Source organism: Rana temporaria, chromosome 2, assembly GCF_905171775.1.
Source record: "Rana temporaria chromosome 2, aRanTem1.1, whole genome shotgun sequence".
NCBI lineage: Eukaryota > Metazoa > Chordata > Amphibia > Anura > Ranidae > Rana > Rana temporaria.
In genome coordinates, this window is record NC_053490.1 from 308,540,712 (window position 1) to 308,549,918 (window position 9,207).

Consider the following 9,207-nt stretch of genomic DNA (forward strand, 5'->3'; position numbering starts at 1 on the left):
ATTCTCACCGGGAACCCCTGTAGTTTGGACGTCCAAGCCTTGAGGGCTAGTCGAGCAGCTCTGAGCTCCAAGACATTGATGGGCAACTGCTTCTCTGCCGCTGCCCAAGTGCCCTGGCGAGTGCAACCATCCAAAATTGCTCCCCAGCCTATCAGGCTGGCGTCTGTGGTTACTATCTTCCAGGTCACAGGACTGAAAGTCTTTCCCTTCAGGAGATTCTGAGGGTTTAACCACCAAGATAGACTTTGCCGCACTCTTGGTGAGAGTGGCAAAGGAATTTCTAAGGCCTGAGGCCTCTTGCTCCATGCTGACAGGATGGCTGCCTGCAGGATGCGAGTGTGGCTCTGAGCGTACGGAACCGCCTCGAATGTGGCCACCATCTTGCCTAGTAGTCGCATACATAGGCGAACAGTTGGCCTTTTCTTTCTTAGAACTATTTGTATTAGCTCTTTGATGGCCTTGACCTTTAATAGGGGTAGGAACACCTTTTGTTGTTCTGTATCCAATCTCATGCCGAGATATTCCAGCTGCCTTGTGGGCAGGAATGCTGACTTGTCTCGATTTAGGACCCAGCCGAACCTCTCGAGGTACTGAACCGTGAGGGCCACTGCTCGTTCCAGGCCAGGAGACGAGTGGTCTACGACCAAAAGGTCGTCCAGGTAAGCCAGGACCGTGACCCCTTGGGTCCTTAGATTGGCTAGGATTGGGGCTAGGACCTTCGTGAATACCCGGGGGGCCGTAGCCAACCCGAAGGGGAGCGCCACAAATTGGAAATGACGCTGAGCCACCGCGAAGCGTAGAAATACTTGATGTGGCTGAAAAATTGGCACATGAAGGTAAGCATCCTTTATGTCTATGGACGCCATGAAGTCGTCCTTCTGGAGCACGGCGACAGCTGACCGAATAGTTTCCATCCGGAATGAGCGGACCTTTAGGTACGCATTTACTCCCTTTAAGTCCAAGATTGGCCTGACATCGCCGTTGGGCTTTGGGATAATAAACAGGTTGGAGTAGAATCCCAATCCCTGTTCCCGGACTGGTACTTCTACTATCACCTTCTGGCATAGTAGATGATTCAATGCCGCCATCAATGCGGCTCTCTTCACAGGGTCGCCTGGTACTCTTGACTCCTGGTAATGAGGAGGAGGGAATTTTGAAAATTCTAGTTTGTAGCCCGTGGCCACGGAAGACCGTACCCAGCAGTCGGGAATGCTGGCTTCCCAAACTTCTGCAAAGAGACGTAGCCTTCCCCCCACCATCGTGGGTGGGGGCGCCCCTTCATAAGGCCGACTTGGGGGCTGGCTTCGCAGGCTTGCGGTACCACTGCTTCTTGCCCCCAGTGGCTTGGCCTTGTGGCTTATTGTTAAAGCCTGATCTTGCAGGAGGCCGTCGATACTGTCTGGTATTAGAGGGCTCCTGTCCCCCTGTCCCGGGGAGGGCTGGCGCTTAAACGCGGGCCCTCGGGCTTTCTTCTTGACTGGCAAGAGAGTGCTTTTGCCGCTTGATATAGTCTGAATATATCTATCCAGATCTTCTCCGAAGAGTCGTCCTCCATGGAAGGGAAACCCTACCAGGAGTTTTTTGCATGGGGGCTCAGCCTCCCAACTCTTCAACCATAAGAGCCTTCTCATATGGATTAGAAATAAGGATAAACGTGATGCCTGCTGGATGGAGTCCTTGATAGCATCCACCGTAAAGCGTATAGCCCTCGGTATATCCGAAAATTCCTCTGCCTGCTGGGCAGGGATAAGTTTAAGCATTTGCTTAGTCTTATCTGATAATGCTTGGGTAATTCCAATAGCAGCCACAGCGGGCTGAACTATCGCCCCTGCTGAAGTAAAGGAGGCTTTCAGTAATGTTTCCAAGCGTTTATCAACCGGATCCTTAAACACCTGTACGTTTTCCACCGGACAAGTTAAAGATTTGTTCACATAGGAGATGGCTGCGTCCACCGCCGGGGGCGCCCACCTTTTGGAGAATTTCTCCTCCATAGGATATAAAACAGAGAATTTTTTAGGTGGTAAAAAGACTATCTGGCTTAATCCAATCCTGAAACATGACCTCCTCGAGTAGAGGATGGATCGGGAAAACTGCGTTGCTTTGAGGCGTTCTTAATGAGCCTAAAGCTGAAACCGCCGATACTTGAGGTTCTGGTATGGGTAACTTAAATGCCTCATGGACCATGTCCGTTAAGGCCTGAACCCACAAACTTTCCCCTTGGGAGGCTGAACCAGACCCCTCAGTATCCAGATCCTCGATCTCTGAACCACCCTGGTCCAAAGCGTCAAGTCTATCCAATTCCCCAAGGGAAAGGATCTCTGTGTCTGAGGCTTCTTGCTCGGGTGACGGAGACCTAGTCCGCTTTCTACCCGATATAGCCTTAGCTATCCTTTTTGCCATTCTTTTCTCTAGTTCACCTAAAGAAACAGCAAGAACCCTCTCAGTGACAAAGCCGGGGTTGGACTGACCTGGATCAGCCCCAGCACCAGATCCCCCAGGTCCCATCAAGGCGTGCCCTGATATGTCCTGTGGGGAGAGCAGCGGCATAGCCGTGTCTGAGCCCTCGGATTTTGCGGGGGAATCCCCACCCTTTGTACCCTCTGACCCAGAAGCCATGGTACAATACCGAGGTACACCTGCTATCACCCAGCCACAGACGTAGCTAAGGGGATCTGTCGGTTTGGGAGCGATAGAGACTAACGCCCAAACTGAGAAGGGAGATCAGCAGTTCTTTCCCTTCTTCTCTCTTTTTTTTTTTTTTGAAGAGGAAAAGAAAACCACTCTGTCTCCCACTAAGTATTGCCAATAGCCATCTGCTGAGAAAAAGGAAAAGAAAACCTATCTGTAGGTTTGACAGTCCTTAGAAAAGACTGCAATCCTTCCTTTCGCCACCGGGTGTCCTCGGCGTGCTCCGCTCTGTGTCCTCCTATGCTCTAGCTCAGGATGATACTGAGGTATTGGCAGCTAATGGAAGGGCCTCCCCTTCCTTTATTTGTGATTCGCCGCCAACAGAGACGCGCCCCCACCACGAAAACGGCGCGAAAATCGTTTATATCTCGGGCACGCGCGCGCGCCCGACGGCAGGGGCCATCGCACATGGAGGAGGACGGAGCAGCGCAGGCACCCAGGCAGGTAAGCCCTTTAGGTAGGTCACAGACCTCCTTTTTAGCATGGTAAAAAGGCTCCCCTCTCACAGAGATCCCACACCTAGCGCCAGCAGCCCAGCTAAGCAACACTTACCAGGGAGGTCACATCTTACTGGGGAAAAAGTTTGAATCATCCTGTCTCTGTCATAGACATAGTGATTCCTTGCCAATGCAGAGCATACCCAGGCATGTCCCCCCTGTGCACCCCCTGTAGGGAACCCGCTAAGAACCAAGTTCCGCAAGCTCCCCCAATACTTACCTGCTCCATGCCGCAGGACTTTTGCACAGCAAGAGGTCCAATCTTCCCCCATCTCCGTGGGTGGCGTCTAGACCTTCAGGCCCTGGGTTCCTATGAAGGATCCACTGTCCTGGGCCCATATAGCACTCTGGCAACAGAAACATTAGGCCCCTAAAGGTTTCTAAGTTCTGGGCCCAGGGTCCAGCTCTCTAAACAGAAAGCATTATGGGCTACACCCCAATGGTTTGGGGTCCGGTTGCTGACCACTTTAGCACTGAGGCCTTTGGACAGAACCGGTTAGCCCACCTTAATCCCAAGGATATGGAGGTAAGCTAAACCATGACCAACACCTAAGACACTGGCGAAAAAACTGAGGTACTCCTCCTATGGGAGGGGGTTATATAGGGAGGGGCACTTCCTGTTTGAGATTGCCAGTGTCCATCACCTGAAGGTACTCCATATAACCCACATAGTAATGAATATGCTGCTCTGTGTCCCGTGATGTACGAGAAAGAAACAAACATTACGTTGTACTCCTGGAGGGTCTGGAAACACAAAACAACTGAGGGTCAAAAGGAGAGGGAGGGGCCTTTTAAATTGGGTTTGATTTGTGTTTCCTGTAGAGGGAAACCAATCATCTCTCAAGTAGCTGTCCTGGAGGATGAATGGGGGGGGGGGGGGGGGAGTTGTTTTCAGTCTACATAAACACAAGCTTTCAGTAAAGGGTCCTGGTTTAGACAATGTTATGGGGTGACACCTATCCCAAACTGTGCTCCTGTATTTTCATCCCATCACATATGGCTCTGGTGGAGACTTTAAACAGACCTGAGGACATACATTGAGTAGATATGGTTTACTGTTCTCACTATCTGGAAACCAGTCTAGAAGCTCTGGGACACAAACTGTGGCTCTTTGGCACTTTTTTTGTGGGCCTCATGGCCTCTGCAGATAGTAGTCTGCATATTCCAATTGCCCTGTAGTTCTAGCAGTCTCATGAAATGAGTCAATCTAGGTCTTCCTAAAGCATGTTCACCATTAGTGTCAGTCACTGACCATCTCTTGTAGCAAGTCTGTAGTCATATAGAAGCCGATTGGTTACCATGTGCACCTGCTGTGGATTCTGATAAATCCCCCTCACAGGATTTTGTGAGCCAACATTTATGAGAAATTGCGTTAGCCCTACTTGGCTGTCTTTTGGTAAACTACCAAACACCTCACCTCATCTCCAACAACATGGAGAGTAACTGCTCTGTAGTCCAAGAGAAGAAGTGGATAGGCAAATTAGGCTCTTTAAATGCCACACAGTGAACACGAAGACACAGGATAGCTCTAAACTACTGAAAATTTAAGTTAATTTTGTGTACACACAATAAAATTTATATAGAGAAGTTCATCGTTTTTAACTGAACCTGTTAAAAAGTCTTTGAGACACTGATAATGATCTTTATGTAAAAAGGTCAAAAAAATAAATAAAAAACCCCAAGCAAACATTCAAAGAGAACCTCCCCCCCCCCCTTAAATCCAGTATATTAATGTGGTTAGAATATAAAAAATAATAAAAATCTGCACTTGCTGAAAATCCAGTATAGTTTCTTTTTGAGAGGAAGGAACCATCCAAAAGGTTTTTTTCACAAAATGAAAGCAGTCAGGAATAAAAAACATTCTTTTTTTTTATTCTGCATTCATTAACACACCATATCCAGATTTCAAAATGAAACAGTGAATGAAAGTGTTTTATATTCTCATGTACATCTATGAAATATTTGATTACTACATTATTGGTACAAAGACATACACTTCTGAATAAAATAAAAGTATATATTTATTTAAAATACTATTTTTTCAGGAAATCAATACATGAAGAATTATAAATAGGGAATTGATTTTATTTTCTGCATATAAGCTCAAAAAAAAAAAAAAAGTCCAGTGCCAATTATTACATTCGATACAGAAACACTATAGCCACTGAAGAAATCATGGTATGCAATACAGTCTGCTGGCAGCATATAGACAGTATAGCCTAAAAACCACTGAAATAAAAGGGGTATTCTCACCATCAACTGCTTAATAAAGCAGTGCAGCAACCAAGTTTAATGTGTTTACAGATTTGACATCAACCTGAACTCTGACTGGTTACTCAGTTTTGTTCTTTTTACCCTGTTTGATTAAAGTAGGCCATATAGGATTCTCTTTTCAGCAACCATGGGTTGGCGGAAAGAGAATTGCTCTATCTCTCCCCCGCCCCCCCCACCGATCAACACAGTCTCCTGGCATGCTGGTTGTACCCAAAATCGATCGATGGACTTTGGTACAATCAGCTTGCCCATAAATGGTTCCAAACTCACCCGGCTCCTGCTAAACCAGCTGAGATTCAAACCATCTATGACCGTCTTAAGACAGGTTTTATCAAAATTTGTGGAGATTTATATTGGTTATTAATACATCTATTAATAATTGTGTAAATACAACTGCAAAACTTGCAGAAACAGGTCTGGAACTTTTGGACAAATTAGAAAATAAGCACAGAAGTTGGAGATTTCTCCACACTATGCTACCCAACATCATTCAATGGCATTTAGGTGTGTAGTTAAAGTTGCCTATAATTCCCGCAGTCATCTGCAACAACTGTTTTCTTTTGCAGCTTCCTTGCCGACAATGTTCTTCTAAATTCAGACAGAAGTCTATGGAAGTTGGCTAATCTACTGTAATACTGCAGCTTTCTATTTACAAGAAACAAGTGTGAAGACATTTCTACTGCCACGAAAAAAAAAAAAACCCTGCCGAAGTTCAGACATCACAGGTTAACAGAAAGATTTTAATCTTTCTCCATTTGCTCAACTTCCTAACAATTAAAGTGTTATTGAACTTAGAATGTATCTAAAACTCAAGAACACAATTGGAAATACTGCAGTGTAACAGTCCTATGATACAGCAGCTGCATCAATCTTTTTTTCAAGGCCATTTCACATGGTGATCCTGCCAGTAATACACTTCTTGTTCAAAGGTGACAATTGCCCACTCATCAGCATTATAAACCTTCAGTCAGGAAGTGTATTAGGACTACAGAAATCATCCCCTTCCCTCATCTACACGACACAGGGGGGGGGGGGTGTTCTGTAGTCATAAGAGGTGTACTAGGCAGGACTGATAACACTGCTTGAGATTTCGCTGCAGTAGAGGTAGAGAGCACAGAATGTCGCAAGCTTGCTGGATTTCTGGTGGGATCAAGGTGTATATTTTTTCATTTCTCAAACAGATAATAAAACAATTTAAAAAGTTTTAAACAGACCAAAAAAAAAAAAGAACCAACATCATAAGTTCACTATTAGGGCTTACATATACTAGAGCTGCACGATTAAGCGTGAAGAATCGAAATTGCGATCTTTTTCCCTTCCCGTTCTTCAAAACAGCATGTCACAATCTAACAAGTAAAGAGAGTTCTCTCCGCTGGAAAAACAAAATCCAGGCAGCCTGCCAAGTTATCTTTTCATTCTTCTATCAAAGGAAAGAACTCTGAAGGAAGTTTAACCATTTCACCACTTGCTGTCTGCTGCACGCTAATATACGTCAGCACAATGGCAGCAGTGGGCAAATGGGAGTACAGGTTTGTCCCCTTTAATTTGCCGCACGCCTGCCGCGCTCTCTGCGACTGTGGGCTCTGCAAACTCGATGTTCCCAGGCGGCCCACGATCGTGTCACAGAGAGGCAGAATGGGGAGATGCCTAGGTAAACAAAGCATTTCCCTGTTCTGCCTAGTGACAGGACAGGGATCTACTGCTTCCCGTCATCGGGAGCAGTCATCGCTGTCATGTCAGCGGTAGCCCCCCCCCCGTTACTATCACTCCCTAGGACACACTTGACCCCTTGATTGCCCTCTTGTGTTTAACCCCCTTTCCCTGACAGTTTCATTTACACAGTACTCAGTGCATTTTTAGAGCACTGATCGCTGTATAAATGACAATGGTCGCAATATAGTGTCAAAAGTGTCCAGTGTGTAAAAGTGTCCAGTGTGTAAAAAAATTACCAATAAAACTGCCATAAATCTATCCCCCATTTTGTAGACGCTATAACTTTTGCACAAACCAATCAATATACACTTATTGCAAGTTTACCAATAAGAATACATATTGGCCTAAACTGAGGAAAACTTTGTTTATAATATATTTGGGGGATATTATAGCAAAAAGTCAACAATATTGCTTTTTTTTTTCAAAACTGTCGCTCTTACAGCACAAAAACTGAAAACCACAGAGGTGATCAAATACCACCAAAAGAAAGCTCTATTTGTTGGAAAAAAAGGACGTAAATTTTGTTTGAGTGCAACGTCGCACGACCGCGCAAATGTCAGTTAAAACAACGCAGTGCCGTATCGCGAAAAGTGCTTTTGTCAAGGAGGGGCAAAATTCTTCCAGGGCTGAAGCGGTTAGAGACCAAACCATTTCTGACATTTGTTGTAAAAAATCATTATTTCTGCTAGGAAATTATAAACATGATAGATTATATTTTTCTTAGCATTGACCCTAGAGAATAAAATTGTGGTTGTTGCAATATTTTATGTCACACCGTATTTGCCCAGCGTTTTTTCAAAAATACACTTTAACCACTTCCATACAGGGCACGTATACACCTTCCCGCCCAAGCCAATTTTCAGCTTTCAGCACTGTCGCACTTTGAATGGCAATTGCGCGGTCATGCTACACTGTACCCAAACAAAATTGGCGTCCTTTTTTCCCCACAAATAGAGCTTTCTTTTGGTGGTATTTGATCACCTCTGCGATTTTTTTTTGGCGCAACAACTAAAAAAAGACTGAAAATGTAGAAAAAAAAATTACGTTTTTATTTTTTTCTGTTAATTTTTTTGTAAATAAGTACGTTTTCTCTTTCAATTACGGGCACTGATATGGCGGCACTGATGGACATCGATGAGGTAGCACTGACGGGCACAGATAAGGTGGCACTGATTGGCGGCGCTGGTATGCGGCACAGATGGGCACACATAGGCGGCACAGATGGGCACACATAGGCGGCACAGATGGGCACTCAGGCGTGGCACAGATGGGCACTCAGGCGTGGCACAGATGGGCACACATAGGCGGCACAGATGGGCACTCAGGCGTGGCACAGATGGGCACTCAGGCGTGGCACAGATGGGCACTCAGGCGTGGCACAGATGGGCACTCAGGCGTGGCACAGATGGGCACTCAGGCGTGGCACAGATGGGCACTCAGGCGTGGCACAGATGGGCACTCAGGCGTGGCACAGATGGGCACTCAGGCGTGGCACAGATGGGCACTCAGGCGTGGCACAGATGGGTGGCACTGATGGATACTTATGGTTGGCACAGATGGGCACTGATAGGTGGGCACTGGGCATGGATGGGCACTGTGGGGTGGCACTGATGGACACTGTGGGTGGCACTGATGAACACTGTGGGGCGGCACTTATTTTTCCTATGTTGCCAGTCAGTGCCCATTTGTGGGCACTGATTGGCATCTTTTTTTATTTTTAATAGGTTTTTTTTTAGACTTTTTTTTTTTTGAGACTTTTTTTTTTTTTTTGAGACTTTTTTTTTTTTTTTGCCCTTCCCTGGTGGTCCATGTGGCGATCCGAGGGGGGGCTGCGCTGATAAACAATCAGCGCGAACCCCCCCTGCCAGGAGAGCCGCCGATCGGCGATCCTCTACTCGCGTCTGTCAGACGCGAGTGAGGAAGAGCCGTCGACGGCTCTTCCTGTTTACATCGTGATCAGCCGTGGTTGGACACAGCTGATCACGTGGTAAAGAGTCTCCGTGAGAGACTCTTTACCGAGATCGGTGTTGCGGGG